At 36.7% G+C, this 18,382-nt stretch overlaps 1 long non-coding RNA gene and 1 pseudogene across 1 annotated transcript; both read left to right on the forward strand.

Annotated features, from left to right (window-relative positions):
- Positions 1-1,863: 1,863 nt before the first annotated feature.
- On the forward strand, positions 1,864-2,270 carry LOC145768697 (uncharacterized). Its single transcript, XR_014288969.1, has 2 exons — positions 1,864-1,968; positions 2,159-2,270. It is a non-coding gene; the product is annotated as an uncharacterized LOC145768697 (long non-coding RNA).
- Positions 2,271-3,508: 1,238 nt separating this feature from the next.
- Positions 3,509-9,535, forward strand: LOC145769220 (3-galactosyl-N-acetylglucosaminide 4-alpha-L-fucosyltransferase FUT3-like; annotated as a pseudogene).
- Positions 9,536-18,382: the final 8,847 nt, after the last annotated feature.

Below are 18,382 nucleotides of genomic sequence, written 5' to 3' on the forward strand. Positions count from 1 at the left end.
TACGCAATGTATAAGGCATTGTTCTTCAGCTAAAACCCACCAACTCTTGAGTAATGCAAAGACAATGATGACATTTTTGTGCAGTGACATCAATTGGAAGCGATTTTTGAGCGACATGTCGGATGCTGTCCCGAGATACTTCGTTTATAATTAAAAACGATTTTTATTTAAAGAAATATTTTTACACCACCAAGTAGGAAATTCTTGAAACATGTGATTGCTTGCTTTTATTTAGGTACAAATTTTCAGATTTATTGATTGATTGATTGCACAACCAGTCAACTACAGTACTTGAGATTGATGCAAAACCACAGTAGCCTTCTTCTTCCCAAACCAAAGGAGCAGTCTTAATATTTCTCTAATTCACGATTAATCATTTCAAGCAATCATATCTTTCAACAGATTGCATACTTCTTTTCAGAGCAGAGATAATAAAAGAAAATAATGTTGATTGTACAAAAGAAGAAATGGATTTCTTTCGCACTGATTATTGTAGGAGCATTATTGATAACATTGTACTCTAAAATTACAAGAAATCTGCTGAAATCAAATGTTGGTTTTGGCTTTACTGCAAGTACAGAAAACAATTGGTCGTTGACTAGCAAAAGGTTAAAGTATTTTCATAATACAACAAACAGTGATATTGCATTGTCTTCGCGTACACTTATAACCAACACATCCAATCAAACTATACCTGAAGGACTCGGAAAGTTGAGGAAGATTTTCTTCAATGCTACAAATGAAGAGGTTGCCTTGTCTTCACAGCCACTCATCAACAACAAGATAGACAACCAAACTTGGTCTGCACCAGTCGAAATGTTAAGCATAAATTTTTCCAATGCAACAAATAAAGATATTGCATTGTCTTCGCGTACACTTATAACCAACACAGCCAATCAAACTATAAATGAAGGACTCGGAAAGTTGAAGATCTTCAACGCTACAAATGAAGAGGTTGCCTTGTCTTCACAGCCACTCATCAACAACAAGATGGACAACCAAACTTGGCCTGCACCAGTCGAAATGTTAAGCATAAATTTTTCCAATACAACAAATAAAGATATTGCATTGTCTTCGCCGCTTCTCATCGGTAAACGAGTCAATCAAACTCCACCTGGACTGCACGAAAAGTTAAATAAATTTTTTTCCAATGTGACAAAAGAAGATGTCACATTCTTTTCACCTACACTATCTTTTCCGACACTTATCACTAATGTATGCAATGTAACTTTGTCTGAAGTGCACGAAAAGTTGAACAAATCCTTTTCCAATGCGACAAATGAAAGTATTGCATTCTCTTCATCTACGCTACCTTTTCCGACACTCATTTCCAAAGTAAGCAATCTAACATTGGCTGAAGTGCACGAAAAGTTGAACAAATCGTTTTCCAATACAACAAGTGAATCTGTTTTGTCTTTGACAACACCCGTCTCCAAAGCAGGCAATCTAATTTTATCTGAAATATACGAAAAGTTAAAGAAATACTTTTCCAATGCATCAAATGAAGGTGCTGCTTCGTCTTCGACAACACCCATAACCAAAATAGGCAATCTACTTTTATCTGAAATGCACGAAATGTTAAAGCAATACTTTTCCAATGCGAATGAAGACAGTGTTTTGTCTTCGACAACACCCATAGCCAAAGCAAGCAATCTACTTTTATCTGAAATCTACGAAAAGTTAAAGAAGTACTTTTCTAATGCTACAAATAAAGGTATTGAGTTGTCGTCGCCGACTCCCATCACCAAACTAGGTAACCAAACTGTATCTAGGTTGCATGAAAAGTTAAAGAATTCCTTTTACAATTCGACAAATGAAGGTATGGGATTGCATTTACCGACTTTCATCACTAAACCAATCAAGCAAACTCACATGTTCAATCAAACTGAACTAACAATGGAAAATTCATCAAAGCATCTAACTACAAATGAAATGCTAAAAGTAGCATTGAGAAAAGCACAGGAAAAGGTAAGTGAAGTTTTCCTGACAATTTGTCTAAGTATTTATCCTACGTTGTTTTTTGTCTTAAATTGACTTGAGTGTTAATAATTTTTGATTGTCGCTGATGCAACAGCATGATTACATGTGATTTCAAAATCAATTGATAATAATAAAACTTTCATCCAAGACGTTTATGTTAATTTGGGTCCATTTTTAGGAGTATATCATCATCATTTGGGATCTTCCATTTGGAGTGAAGGAAAATCTTGGAGTGAACTCAGAAAATTGCGGGAAATGCACTGTCTCTGATGACAGAATTTGAATTGCCGATTCAAAAAGCGACTTAGAATTTCTATAGAATAGTAGAAATATTATGTAGAACTGCTCAAAGTAGGATAGGAAAACATCTACAGCCGGCTGATTTTAAAGATAATGCGTTTTTGAAGCCATGGAATCTGTTTTGGTCTAGACTCTAGAACTACAGTGCTGCGGTCGAAGCAAGAGTTTGATGTAAAAGCAGCCACTGATTGCAAATTGACAAGATTTCAGAGGTTATACCTATATATATTGTATATATATACAACTGCAGGAGCAAAGAGGATTCAAAGTAGTTGGATCATATTGTCGCGTGTTAATCGCCCTGATTTTTCAAAGATGACAATTTGTCAGTTTGGTCACATCGAATTTTCAATAAACTTTACAATTTTGCTTTTCTAATCACTGCTTTCTCCGTGCGCGGACATTTTGCCGAAAGACATTTTGCCGAAACCCATTTTGCCGAAAGACATTTTGCAGAAAAGACATTATGCCGAAGGACATTTTGACGAATGGACTAATTGCCGAAAAGCCTAATTGCCGAATGGACAAATTGCCGAAACAATTTGGAAAAAAATTACTTTGAAGTGACACAAAGTCTCGTTACTATGCAAGCAGTGCCTTTGAAATAGAATTAGCCTACTTTGCTACTATTGTTTGCCTAAAAATTACTTTGAAGCGACACCAAGTCTCGTTACTACGCAAGCAGTGCCATTGAACTGGTAATTATTTTGATCTTCCTCGTACTAACAATTCCATCGAAGGATGGCACCATGCTTTTGACCAACGAGTCTCCATCACACAGCTCACGATACGTCGACTGACAGTAAAGTTGATAAAGGAACAATCGCACAACGAACTAATCCTGGAGCAGTTACCAGCTGGCGTTCAATTGGCGCCACCAAATAAAAAATATAAGGTTGTGAACGATATACTAAAACACATTGTGGAAAATATCGATACATATAATACTTCTGTCTGATACTTACGCGCTGTCGCACATAATTTGTGTGTAAAAGTTGTTTGTGAATGATATTAATGTGTCATTAGGTTATGATAATACATATAACACATTTGTATAATTTCGGCAATTTGTCCAATCGGCATTTAGTCCTTTCGGCAATTAGTCCATTCGGCAAAATGTCCATTTGGCAAAATGTCTTTAGGCAAAATGGGTTTCGGGAAAATGTCTTTCGGCAAAATGTACGGGTACCGCTTTCTCAGTTAATTTAAATTATTGCATTATTAGCTAATGGTATCGTTCGAGGTTCAATCAGTTGTTTACAGAAAGAAATGTGTTTTGCAGTGGAACGACCCTTCTACAAAGGCAATTATATTTCACTTCAGGGAACTCAATACTGCGAACTAGCCAAATAAAAGGTTTGTGAAGAAAAATAAAACTAGCACAGCTCTGAACATTTATATAATTTAATCAATATCAGCTTTATCAGCTCAGCTTGCGGAGGAAGACAAGCACCTTCACGTGGTCCCCCCCGTCAATAACATACGAAACATAAATGAAACTTATGCGAAACGAAGCTTGTCAAACAAGAGCTACATATAGTCCGGAAGAAGCTCATACGACGAAGAAGAATATCAGCTTCATTTGATTTCGCAAATTTTAACTTCCAAACATTGCAGTGAATTTAAAACTGAAATTGATAATTTCAATTAAGCGGGTTTGTTGATCCTTCTGTGATCCGGATTTCTGATTGCCGCAACTTTCTACAGGTCAAACCCAAATCCATCCTATGCAAAATGCACCTTACCTGCAATTTAAAGGCAAATTAAGCTATTCCTAATCTGTATCTAACTGAGTAGCCGAGTGGTGACAGTCCTGATACGACACCTATTCGCAGCATTCAACTGTGCCTGTGACAAGACACTTATTGTCATACTTGAAGATCGACAGAAAAATTGACTTCCTTTCCTTCCCGCGAACTTAACTTAAACTTTCAACCACCAGGTGTAAGCCTGGATACGACAAAAAATTGACATCAGAGATATCAAATGCCTTTATCATGATATTGAAAATGAGACTGTTTACCAGGCATTTGATTATAAAATGACTCGCGTTCTTCTGGTGGCTGCAAAAGGCTACCACAGGATGTTAGGGATGATACCCACCTTTTTTTCGACGTTTCGTCAGTCACCACGAGCGACTTTATCAAGGGGGTTGAAACATGTAAACACTACTTGATTAGTAAAATGACACGCCACAGCAACATATTGACAAAAAAAAAAGTTGAAAGAAACAGGGTTGAAAAAACACAACTACTTTACTGCCACAACCTTTATTGCTGTTACAGAAGAAAAGATGTGTACTATGTTTGGTGGGCCCTAGAATCTCCTCTAACTGTACGATTCCTTTATGGCAAAACATTAAGAAAGTTTAATGGCGTCTTCAACTTGACGATGTCGTACAGGTACAGTAGGATTGGAATTCTTTTAATTGAAAGACATTTTTGAAATGATAAAGTTTACAGAAATATAGAATTTTTACATGATAATGTAGGGTTTTGGCTATCTGAATCTGTTTTTTGGTTATTAAAAGAATAATTTAGTCTCTCTAGGGGTATGATTGGGCTACCTACAAAAATTAAACAAGTTAAATGTAACATTAAATTTTTTTAATAACAATCAAAGTTACAAGTTCTTATTCGGGAAATTGAAAAGTACTTATTCTTTTTCTAACCAATTTAGTTTTATCGACCGGTGTCATAAAAGCGACTTATTCCAGTCGTGAATTTTACCTTCCTTTCACAGTCTATCTCTGAGTCTGCATTTTTCAATTCCTCGCTTATTTCATAATATACCGGTAGTGCCGTTTTACCCTATTCGGACTAAGCTATTTTTGTGAGGTAATGGCCTGACGTGTGGGCTTATTCCATCCACACTTTCATTTGCTAATAACTTTTGATATAAAAGCGTTACGAGGTTGCTTTTTACGCAAAGTTAAAGCAAAATTATTGACAAACTGGTTAAAATTTTAAGTGGACACACATACTCTACCAGTTATTTGCTATTGCTTTTTTGCTAAAAGTAGTCATTTTATTTTAAATTTTTCTGATGTCTCCGTCATGATTTCCTGAAATCGTTAATATCTTCGTAAAAGGCACACGGTCCAGTCATGCATGTAATCCGAAATGATCAGTAGTCATGTAGGGCACGCAGTAAATCTTGGAAGTCACAAAACAATACATATGTTTGCTAACTTGCTTGTACAAGATGATAAAGTTTTTCAGATGACCTGGCAATTTTAGGAGTAGGGTGTCAAAAACTGCTGATAACTAAAAAACTAGACCACATAAAAATGTAATTTTATTACTAAAACAAAGATGAATAATTTTTAGGAAAAGTCATAAAACTTCAGCTAGTTTGAGCCAGTAACTTTTATGTAATCGATGAAAGTTTTAGGTATGGACGGAATCCGTTCACCCGTTAGTCCGAATAGGGTTTATGAGTAATAACTTATCGTGACAGTGGCATTTGTGGGAAAGCGTGACCTAGATTCCGTGAGAGCGGAATTTATCATAAGAGAGCCAAAACCCTACAATTACAGTACATGCGTAAGAAATTACCCCAATTGACTTTCTCATCCATAAAATTTATTTTGTGCTTTCGGAACTTACAATCTTAAACGAAACTACAAATAAATTAAATATTGCGATAGCTCTCAACATACGGTCATCTTCGTGTGATCCGTTTGCTTCGAGTACTTAGTTTTATCTTCCCATGTTGGTGATGTTTTGTGAATTGCTCGTATGGTATGTAGCCTAACTAATAGGCCACTGGAGAGTAGGCGTACGTCTAAGAGACATATGGTATGTGTCTTAAACAGGGCGTAGTTTTAAGTTTTCTAAACTTTCTTTTTGTCATTTCTTCAGTGCAATGTGTGCTCCATTGCAATGACAAGTTGATAAGACTTCTTGAACTATATCTCCGCATTTTGGATCATTATAGACTGTTAGTATTCTGGTTAGCTATATGTTGAAGTACTTTTTGAAGTGAATGCTTGAAAAAAATTTAGCAACACTGTTTCGTTGCTTTCCTTACTTTAGACCATAAGTTGGACGTTCAATTCTACAATAGAAAACTTTGCGCTTGTAACTCAAACGAAACTGTTTCGTTTTAAAGGAGGGATGCCGATGTCTATTCACCATATAATCTGTCGTCGATGATTTGGGAAAAGTTTCAACATTCTGAATCAGGAAATCCTTCAAAAGATGTCGATGATTTAATGAGAAATAAAACAAAGCTTGCCATTTGGATTGTTTCCAATTGCAAACTCACAAGTGGCAGCAAAAATCGTTGGGTTTACGTCAATAAACTTGTAGATGCTGGTCTCAATCTTGATAGGCGCGGGCGCTGCTTTCCAGGATATGGCTTTATTAGAAACAAGGAAATCATTAACCCTATCTTAATACGACACGGGGTCAAATGAGGACGCCCCACTCTAGTAGTGAAATATTTCACAGAAGGAAATATGCTAGAAATGTGAAATTTCTTGACTTTTAGTTTTTATTCTTTGCGAATTTTTTAAACCTACCCTGGTCTTTTTTCTACCTTCCTGCCTTTCACAATAAGCATTTTGTCCCAGGTGGCTAGACATTTTCATGAAACTGCCTACATTACAGCAGTTAATTGTCGTGGGAAGTTTTTCTCCCGCTGTGTGATCCAATTATCCAATATATCGTTTTAGGACATTCGTTCTAATCCTACCCTGAGGCGTTGCTTCGCCGCAAAAGCGTAAAATAGGATTGTGGGGTTTTAATTACAATCTTGTGTGTGTTCGAACAATGCCCTTAGAATTGCGACTGCTTTCCACATTTCGCTGCTTTCCAGATAGAATAAACAAGTTTTATTCCGTTACAGAAAGTCTGTCCCTGATGCTTCGTCGATGCATTTCTACGTTGAATCAACGTAAAATGCTTGATCATTATTGTAGCAATATGTTGCTTACTTTGATTGTAGCCTATCGCACAAACTACAAATCAAACATTACGATTTTTTCTTTTTATGTGCTCTACCCTTGTTCGACGACATTGCCGAAGTCATAAATACGCTTGTTTCTTAGAAGATGCTGAAGCCCAAATTTAATTATTTTTGATTTGATTCTTTTTGATACATGTTGTATCCCCATAATCATAACAAAATTGCTCGATTATTTATTTCACAACGCCTTATCGTACCTTAGATTCTTGTAAGTAGCCTATATTCACTTATATTTATCTCGTAGAGCGTCGATACAATATAACATGACACCTGTCATGCTACATACATAACGTGTTTTGTCAGCACCACGGTGTAATGAATTCTAGGTCATTGATTTTCGTTATGAGTTCATAGCGTCCCTACAATGAAGAATGAGAGGTACTTCAAGCGGTCCCATCATTGCTAAAAATCCATTATACGTTTCACATATTTGTGTAATCGGTTGTTACCGTCAAATTATGCCAATTTACTGTCATTCAACCTATTTAGACAAATATAGATGAGTTTATATCGGACAAAAAACAAAGTATCCTGGTTCATTTTAATTTCTTTGCACAAAACTTATAAACTTTACAGCTATTCTACGTCATTTTGATGTCTCATGGCACTTTGTTATTTATGAGATGAAGAATACTTTGAATAAGACACAAAGCGTTCCTGATTATTGCGGCAAACTCTTGAATTATGTAAAATCGTAATGATGAATTCCTCTAAAGGTGCGATATAGATTATTATCTGCAACACGTTTGCAGTATATTTAGCTCTGGGAGTACTATGAGCAACTGTCCAAATAAAACGACATCTACGATATGTTAGTATGCTAAATACCAACGTTGCGTACAGGAGTAATGTAGAAATGCACATAATACCATGGTGATATTACAAGTACAAGTCTGCTTTGTACAATATTTCGCACAAGTCATATTTTTTTGTGACTGGAATTTCTTGTCTTCGAAGAATTTTGATAAGTCAGTTTTTCTCAATGCAATGACGAACTGCATGTCTTCATTTTCAATAAACAGTGCCTGGATGACATTATGTGTTTCCATTTTCGCTGATAGGCATTACTTTAACAGATGAAATGTTTATACTGTTTCAACGTCTGACGACGGTGAACCGCTGTAAAGCGCCCGATATTTCCTGCGAAAGTTTTGCGTAACAAAAAAGCATTCATTCAAGAGGAATGCAATTTGAAACAAACGCATGACTTTCTTAGGTTGTATCGCAACACCGCTGAACGTTGTATCGACATAAGCAAAGTATCTATAAGCTGTTAGCACTCGCAATAACACTATAGGACATATCAAGCTGTGCTTATTTCTCTGCGATGAGAATTAGGTCAGGACAAGAGCGGCAAACCAGGGTTGACCTTTCGCTGCTTGGTATTTGAGCAAACAAATTATATGGTAGATTATAAATATTAGTGCAATTTCTTTGTAATGTAAAACCGCCCAAATATGCCTTATACTAATGAGGAAAAGTACATTTTTGCTTAGTTTGGCATTACTCCATGTTATAATTCAAAAATATGCGTTCGAACGGTCAATTTTGAAGCTATTTTCGTGAAAGTAGAATAAAAACCGACTTTCTATCGTTTTTTCATCTCAAACACTTTATTCCAACAAAGTTGTTGGGTAAAATTTTAATTTCTATACGCACAATACACATGGCCATTATCTTGCAAAATATTTTGGCTCTGTGATTTTCATAGCTCCTGTTATTAGCGATTAATTAGCACGGGGCTAAAATAGCCCGTGTCGAACTTTCCGCGTACGAAAACAGCTCGTATTAAGATAGGGTTAAACAATATAAGTTTTATTTATCATTTGAAAATAGTTTTCACTGCAAGGATTATATAACAGAAAAATTATTTTATAACGGACTGGAAATGGGAGCAGTGCCAGTTGTTTATGGAGCACGGAAGTCGGATTGTGAAGCAGTGGTTCCTCCTGGATCGTGCATTTATGTGGAAGATTTTAAATCCGCAAAGCAATTGGTTGAATATTTGAACTATCTTGATGGAAACACCACAGCGTATAGACAATACTTCAAGTGGAGAACTATGGAAAAAGAAGATATACCACAGTACAACAGAACAGGTGTTTATTGCAATTTGAGTCGAATCTTGAATGGTATAAATGTTGATAATATTCACAATCCTCCACTAAACAATTCTAATAGCAACATCCCTATGTTTGGTTATCCCGAACATCCAAGGATTGTTCCATCATTACGAGAATGGTATTATCGGATCGAGAATCCGACATGTATCCAATATTATTAACGAATTTTTGAAGTTAAGTAATCAAGTATGTAGTGTGGTGAGAACACTGGAACGGCAATCGAAAGGGCGCCGGTTCGACACCATGAGCACCATGGTTCAAGAGCATGCGGCTGTGTTAGTGGCAGGACACTTAAAGGTATGCCTGAAGGTGGACACGAAGATTGGCTTCCTTGCCTTCCCGTCCACTTAATCTAAATCTTCAATCACCGGGTGTAAGCCTGGATACGACAAACAAAACAAAAGCATGTAGTAAGTCGTTCCAAATGGGCTGAAACTATTGAACATCGCTATCATGTATCCAAATATAGAGACAGATTTAATTGATCTCAAATCTCTAGAGATTAAGGGTGACGAACCCGTGCCCTTTTCATCATCGTGCTGGAGATCACTATGGTACCACCAGGCTGACTTTTCAAAAGGATTGGCTGCAATGAATTGCCTAATCTATTGGCACAGAAAGTGTTCTTTTATTTTACTGTTTAATTTAGATCCTGAGTTTTTATTGGCGACTCATTATGCACTCTTGGGCCTACAAGCATTCTAGTGTGAATAAATTAAATTGTGCATAGGACGCGACCTGATCTTTATTTGTTGTTGGTCGACTTTCTCGATTAAGTTGATCGAGAATCGGACATGTAGGGGTGTGGGGGGCTTGCTCCCCGAAAAAATTTACAAAAATAATTCTGTTTTTTTAGGCATTTTAACGTAATAAAGTTTTTTTTATCAAAATGCACATTTTGTGTGTGACTAGGTCGCTTTGTGTGTAACCTAATTTATCAAATTGAATTTGAGTAGGTTTAGTTTAAAATTTAACCCTTATCCTGTAATTACGGGCCTGGGAGGCCCGGTGAGAGAGAAAATTCTTTTAATTTTTTTCGTTTTTGGTTTTTAGAGCTGTTGCTCTAGAAATGCCTAAAATAGTGTCGTTAGCAAAACCTAAAACCGGAGTGTAAGGATTAATAAGTCCAAAAAAAATTTTGTTGGCTAAAAACTAAAGTACACCTCAAATTGCAATTTAGGGCCTCGGAGGCCCGGTTGCACTTTAGAGTAAACTTTAGATTATAATTTAAATTATAGAAGAATTTAGAAGTGGTAGGCATGCACCAGTGAGGTGGTGTTCGCCCATTTTAAAGTTATGAGTCAGTAATTCTAGAACTGGCCTGTGTTGACTTTGATTTGGGTACGAACATCGGTCTTGCGTAGCGTGAAATGTCGACCTAAGATTGGTGACCTTGCCATCTCTGAGCTGTGTCGTTCTGTGTTCTGCAGCGGCTGTTTGGAGAGTTTCATTATCCCAACCTGAGTATAGTTCCAATTGGGGTTTCAAGGTGGGATTGGGGAATGATTTGGATGTCGGGGGGCTCTCTTGAGTGTGGAGCTCATTTATCTTGGGTTAGGGTTGTGTTTGTCCATCATTCACATTACCGTACGTTCCTTTCATTTTGTTTCCGTATATGTTAATTCCGTATATATATATATATAATATGTATAACGATCAATGCATCCTTCCAACCGCTACATATGGTGCAGAAACGTGGAACCTTACAAAGAAATTAACACTTAAACTAAGAACTATGCAGAGAGCACATGAACGAATCATGATGGGCTTAACACGGCGAGATAAAAAGACTGCCGAATGGATCAGAAATCAAACGAAATTATGAGATATATTAAGCACAATTAAGAAACTAAAATGGTCCTGGGCAGGTCATATAACAAGATATCAGGACAATAGATGGACTAAAAAATTAACAACATGGACACCACGAGAAACCAAAAGAAAGAAAGGAAAACCAAAAGTGAGATGGAGGGACGACATTGACAAACAATGCAATACCATCAATTGGTATCAACTAGCACATAATCATGTAAATTGGCATGAAAAGGGGAAGGCTTACGCTCTGCAGTGGGCTCTCACAGGCTGAAAATGATGATGACCATGTTAATTCATTTACATAGATAGTAGTAGACAAAACGTTAAATGTCAGTAACATATATTGGGCTGCAGATTCATTGCTTTATATCCAATGAAACATACATTTACTGTTTAGTTTTACAAAGATTTAAAACTGTCAACATTGAAGTGATTACTGGTAATGCTTAATGAGTATTCTATTGGCGTGCCCATAACCTATTTCAATTATATCACTAAGTTATGACTGTATTACAATAGTTGCTTAATACATGTGTTTTTTATATAACTACAGTTGTTTGATTTTGACACTGGATAGGCTGAAAATGTAGTTTTTGTTGTTAATTATTGCAGGGATGAAACCAGTTTCAACAAATTTGGGGGAAAAAAGGAAAATCTGGAGTCACCCCAAGAAAATATTTTTGAAACGGTAGAGCTACATTGAATTTAGCACATTCTGTGGCAATTTTGGGATCGCAAATTTTCGGAGGGCAAAATAAAATTTTTAGGGGGGCAGTTTCTCCCCTTTAGGGGGGCATTTGGAATTTCAAACTGCGTCGCACAAAGATTCGTTTACCTTACTATAAAAGTTTATATAAAAGAACTGATTTTTCTTGCGTAAGTTATATAGCGACTTTTCTCATTGCCTGCCTCTGCACACTAGTGTGTATGAATGTGTAGTTAGAATTACTGTGATGGGGTGGTGGCTGACTAGATGACTGCTTATGGTCTTTCGCTACCATCCTGATTGCGCCATAATCTATCCAACAGTTGTGCAATACATTGTCTTGACAATTACATTTACTCTGATTGTTTGTTAATATATGGCGCTGTTAAAACAAAATAAATTGACTTGACTTTTAAGGCAGGTTTTCATCTATGGTTAATTTAGAAATACAAACGTTAGTCGCCATTTCATCATCAGTCGTTATCTCCGCCTGCGGCAGATTGCGCATCAACATGGCTTATTTGTTTCCAAGAGTGGCGATTTTGAGCCAACTCGCCCAGTGTCGTCAAGTGGAGTCCGGTCCATGATTGAATGTTGTCTTGCCATCGTTTTGGTTGTCTGCCACGTTTTCTTTTTCCTTCTACTTTGCCTTCTGTGCAAACTTTGCTGATTCCGAATTGTGATCTTTTAGTGTGGCCGAACAGTTTTAAAACTTTTGATTTTATTATTGCTGCAATTGGATGTAGTTTTGTCATAGTTAGAAGATCTTCTATTTTTGTGTGATCAAGTAGCCTTTTGTTGGTCATGCTTCTCATGATGTGATTTTGGAAGGTAGTGAGTTTTTTCATTGTTGATGATGTCCAATTTACGCATTCTAGACCGTGCAGCACGACTGGTAAAACGTAGGTGTTGAAAATTTTTGCTTTCAGTTTGATTGGGAGTCTATTGGATGTTAGAATCTTTTTGTTCTTTTCAAATGCTGCCCAGCCTAAGCCAATTCGGTGTTGCACTGCAGTCTTTCCATCGTTGGTTGCGGATAGTCGGTGGCCAAGATATATGAATTCTGGTACTTGTTCTATTTGTTTTCCATAGAGAGTGAGATTGAGTGTGTTGTTAGTTTTGTCGGTTGTCATACATTTGGTTTTGGACACATTTATTTGGAGCACTCAAAGTTTTGCTATAACTGTGATTGCTACGAGACCTTGACTACAAGTGAAAGATTCTTTGCAGAAGTCGCAAAGTTTTATTTATATTTTGATAAAATTTACAGAAAAACATTCAATGATCTAATACAGTGGTCTCCAACCTGTGGGTCGCGACCCCAAGTGGGGTCGCGTTAACAATTCCTGGGGTCGCCATAACTCACCATATTCAATTTATTACCGAAAAAAAGACTGATACTTTTTCAAAAAAGTTTTTTGTTCTACTTCTAGTTCGCAACCTTTGCCTGTGTTTTGGACTCCTTGGAGTAGGCCTACAGCTTGCTACCTCGTATCACAATTAAACCATTGTGGTGCAATAATCAAAAACGCAATAGTTGCGACAAGTATAGGACACAGATCAAAAGCATTGACGATGCTAGTTTAGACTAACTTTTTATTATTCAAGGTGACTCCAGAACGTGCGAATAGTTATTTATGCAGGACTGCTGGTGTAGTGTGCAGACATTTCCCCGGCTGTTTGCGGTTTCCTTTGCAGCTGGTAATGGTAATTTGTAGCTATACAGTACTAAGTATAGCTAAATAATATACAAAAATGGTAGCAAAATAAGACCAGAAAGAGATCATATTACGAGGCTATTTTAAAACTTGGTTTCACTGAATTTAATGGCAAACTAAAGTGTGTGATCTGTCTTAAAATTCTAGCACAAGATTCGATGAAATTAAACGTCATTTAAAAAAAAATCATCCAGGCTGCGTGGATAAACCATCTGAGTTTTTTCGTAAATTGCAATCTCTTGCATCACAAGCAAGTGTGATGAAAGCATTTACTGCGGCAAATAAAGCTGCTGTTTATTTTTCGTATGTCGCCTCTTATCAGATTGCAAAGCAAAAGAAAGCCCATACAATTGGGAAAAAAATGCTGCTGCCAGTAATGAAGGAAGTTGTGAAAATCATGACTGGAGAAAAAGAGAGCAAAAAAACAATTACTTTGGAATACTTTTGTGTAGCCACATTTCTCTGTAATTGTGTGTACTTACTCTTATTATTTAGTTTCAGCATTACTTGAAATATTTTTCTCTGTATCGGAAAACAAAATGGGGTCGCATGTAAATGCTGATTTTATTTTCATTTAAATTGGGGTCGCTTCTTAAAAAGGTTGGGGACCACTGATCTAATACATCATTGATTTTTAGTCCTTTGTGTATACTGATAAACTTAACTTTGTCAAATCCATCGGCCATCTATGTCACTCATGATTCGTCATACTGTAAATGCGTCGCGACTCGCGAGTTCACAAATTCTTCCAATTGCGTCGCACCGAAAAAAGTTTGACAACAACTGGAATACTCTATTCATTGTATTCTTGCAGTGTTGCCAATTGATACAATTTAACTGAGAATCTTTTAATTTGCTGAAAGATTGTTATTTTCTGTTGACGAAATAGTTGAGTTATGACGTAACCTATACTGTACCTATTGTTTATTATACCTAATTCTATGGATAGCTTTTCGAACCAACAGAGCAGTTCTCCAATAGATGGGCCAGGAGCAACAGATAATGAGATCTTTAAAAATGCGGCAGCTGAAGTTCTTGGGTCACATCATAAGGAAAAGCCAACTTGAAAATTTATCTTAAAGTGGAAAAATCCTAGGAAAACGGTCAAGAGGAGCACAAAGATTCACATTTTTTGACAATTTTCAACCACAGATCAAAAATAAAGCTTTAGTAGAGAGTTTGCTTTGTTGAACCATAGAGAACCACTCTCTACAGATCAAAAACGCTACTAAAATTTGGCAAGAAGCACGAGATCGATCAAACTGGAACATCATTGTACATCGAGGGCAGTATCAGCTATGATACTTACAGAGAGAGATTATAGCTAGACCTGGCCTATCATTTTTGTTTTTATAAACTAGGCTCAGCTAATAGTCAAGCCACTGCCTGATATGTTTTAGCCAATTAATTGTAAGAATGATAAAGCTTTGGCAGAGAGTTTGCTTTGTGTAACCCAAGATCAAAAAATCAACTCAAACGTTTTCGACACGTAGCCTAGGCCTACGTGTGTCCTCATCAGGAATTACATCTGCAATATACATAAAATAAAAAATTATAGCATAAATTTGACTATAACTGTAACGACACTCCAGACTGAAAAGCACAAAATAAACAAGGGATACAAGATTGATTACAAGTAAATTATACGGTGGGAAACAGATCACAGGATTGTAAAGTAGGCTACAGGCATGTGACAAACAATTAGAACACACAAAAGGAACGATAAGCCACGGGCGAATAACTGCCTGTTGAGAGACGGATTAGCACCTTTAAGGCTTCCATGATCTTGGTCTGAAATTCAGATCTGTCTCGAGAGATGATTTAAAGTTTGTCGATCGAGACATTGTCAGTGCACGTTACACAAGAGGCGATGTGCTCTTTAATTGCACTTTTGGTTGTTAAGTTTGACGAGGACATACATAGGCTACGTCACCTACGTGTCGAAAACGATTAAGTTGATTGTTTAATCATGTTATATCTTTTTGTAATAAAACATGTTAAACCCGCTGAGGCTACTTTGTATTGTCTATAGTTGTAAGAAGTCTACAAGAAGAAGATAAAGCGATTACGGCCATTGCTGGTCAGAAAATTCGGTACCCGGACATTTTGCCGAAACCCATTTTGCCGAAAGAACTAATTGCCGAAAGGACTAAATGCCGAATGGACAAATTGCCGAAATTATACAAATGCATTTTATGTATTATCATAACCTAATAACACATAAATGTCATTCAGAAACAGATTTCACTCACAAATTATGTGCGACAGCGCGTAAGTATCCGACAGAAGTGTCATATGTATAAGCAAACGTCTAATACTGATCTCCAAAACCTGTGGAGACTGCATAGCCTATAGCCTATACTTATAGATGAGACTTGGTGTCACTTCAAACTAATACTAATTTCCAAAAACTGTGGATACTGTATATAAAGCAATTTTTAGGCAAACAACAGTAGCAAAGTAATTACTACAGTATTTCAAAGCCACTGCTTGCATGGTAACGAGACTTGGTGTCACTTCAAAATAATTATCAGTTCAAAGGCATTGCTTGCATAGCAATGAGACTTGCGACTTGGTGTCACTTCAAAATAATTACCAGTTCAAAGGCACTGCTTGCATAGTAACGAGACTTGGCGTTGCTTCAAAGTAATTTTTAGGCAAACAAACAGTAGCAAAGTGATTCTATTTTAAAAGCACTGCTTGCATAGTAACGAGACTTTGTGTCACTTCAAAGTAATTTTTTCCAAATTGTTTCGGCAATTTGTCCATTCGGCAATTAGTCCTTTCGGCAATTAGTCCGTTCGGCAATTAGTCCTTTAGGCAATTTGTCCATTCGGCAAAATGTCCTTCGGCATAATGTCCTTTCGGCAAAATGTCTTTCAGCAAAATGGGTTTCGGCAAAATGTCTTTCGGCAAAATGTCCGCGCACGGAAAATTCTCCCTTACCTATCGCGTACATAGTAGTGTTGGTTGCAACAGCAGCAAGCCATCTTCTTGGGAAGAGCATTGAAGATACTATGGACCATGATCCGACTCTGGGATCAAATCTTTCAACCGACGCCAACGTTTTTCTTTTGTTGTGACCCCCCAGGGAATAAACGCAACCTGCACGTCACAATCACTCATTGTTAGCTTCGTTTTAATCCATTTTTTCCAATGATATATTTCTAATGAAAAAGTAAAGATCTCAAAATGTAGATACTAAACTCATGCTCAGCAAACGTTTCGAAAACTAAACTGTCTTCATCTTCAGTGCTATAAATGCAAGTCCTGTAATTTGTAATAATATTAAATGCAAGTCCTGTAATTAGTAATAATATTAAATATAAGTTCTGTAATAAGTTTCATTCAATACCGGTACATCGAAATCTAATTTTACATTTTCAAACTGTTATTCTTGTTGTAATTTGGATTTTTGAATGATCTGATGAAAAAATACCATCATTTCTAGTAGAAAAGAGTCAAATGTTTTGACGCACAATCTAAAGCTTTCCTTCTTCTTTTTATAAAAAAGTCTGAGACCTATCTTGTAAATTTATAAATAGCGTGAGCTTGTGGCTACTTGAGATAAGCACTCCCCTTGACCACATACATGTAACCCTAACCCACTGGAACTCATACTCTTTTACGTTTTGGTCCCACTTTGTTGTCTAAAAGATTTTAGAATTTACATGTCACAACTTTTGGTGAATGATTTTCTTCATCACTGCAATGCTTGTATTTTCCAATCCACGCTTTCGCCCGGTGGTTAAACATTTAGATTAAGTGAACAAAAAGACAATGAATTCCTAGCGTCCGCATTCAAGCGTAGCATTTAGTGTCTTGTCAAAAGCACAGCCGCATGCTCTTGAACAGAGTTAAACCGGCGCTCTTTTGAGCCTTTTACAAGGCTTTAACTACTCGGCTGTGCAGCCGGCTTAGGCTATAATATGAAATGTAAATTATAAATTCATCAGTTAACTCATAATGGTTTCTGTGTTTCTTTTCCTTTTTTGCTTGTGTTTAGCACAGAATACTGAAAAGTTTGGGTGTTCATCAGGACAATTATCGTTTCTAGCAGTAGTTGCAACGTTCATCTGATGAAGGAAGGTCTTTACAAAATGTTAATACATGGTGTTTTCTATTAATTAAACGTTGACGCTATATACATTGTTTCATAAAATGTGAAATCAATTCCTTGCACTGCTCCTGGGTGTAGATGCTTCCCTTTATTTTCTTGGCTACATCCCTGGTTATGCAAATCTCCAGTTCACAAGTTACCTTGATAAGTGATAACGGCATGCCCGCACCTCTGCTCCTTCATGTCTGCAATGGTTTGCCATTGATTGGCACTTGCGTCAAACATCTCACAGCGAGATAAAAACTCTCCACTGCCCTTGGCTCCTCCAACCACCACTAACTTTCCTGTCAATGGTACAAATTATGCAAAAGATTTTAATTTATCGTAAAATTGCGTCATGGTTTTGTACAAATAACAAGGAGCAAACAAAACCAATAACAACACGGCATTTAACTTTACAAAAGAAACCGGAATTGCTAACGTTTTCAGCTTTATGTAGCCTACATCCAGGTCTTTAACAAGCCTTTGAACAAACCAATTTTTAAACACGAAATGCTAGAGAATTGCCCAGAAAAAACGATTCAAACATTTGAGAATACACGCAATCGCTTTAATACGAGATTAGTCCCATACAGAAAAGTTTATGTGGCAAAGCGTATGTCCTACAATTTACTCTACAGTAGGTATTATGGTAAAGATCAGAAGAAAA

This window comes from Aplidium turbinatum, chromosome 4 (genome assembly GCF_918807975.1).
Source record: "Aplidium turbinatum chromosome 4, kaAplTurb1.1, whole genome shotgun sequence".
In the NCBI taxonomy this organism is placed as follows: domain Eukaryota; kingdom Metazoa; phylum Chordata; class Ascidiacea; order Aplousobranchia; family Polyclinidae; genus Aplidium; species Aplidium turbinatum.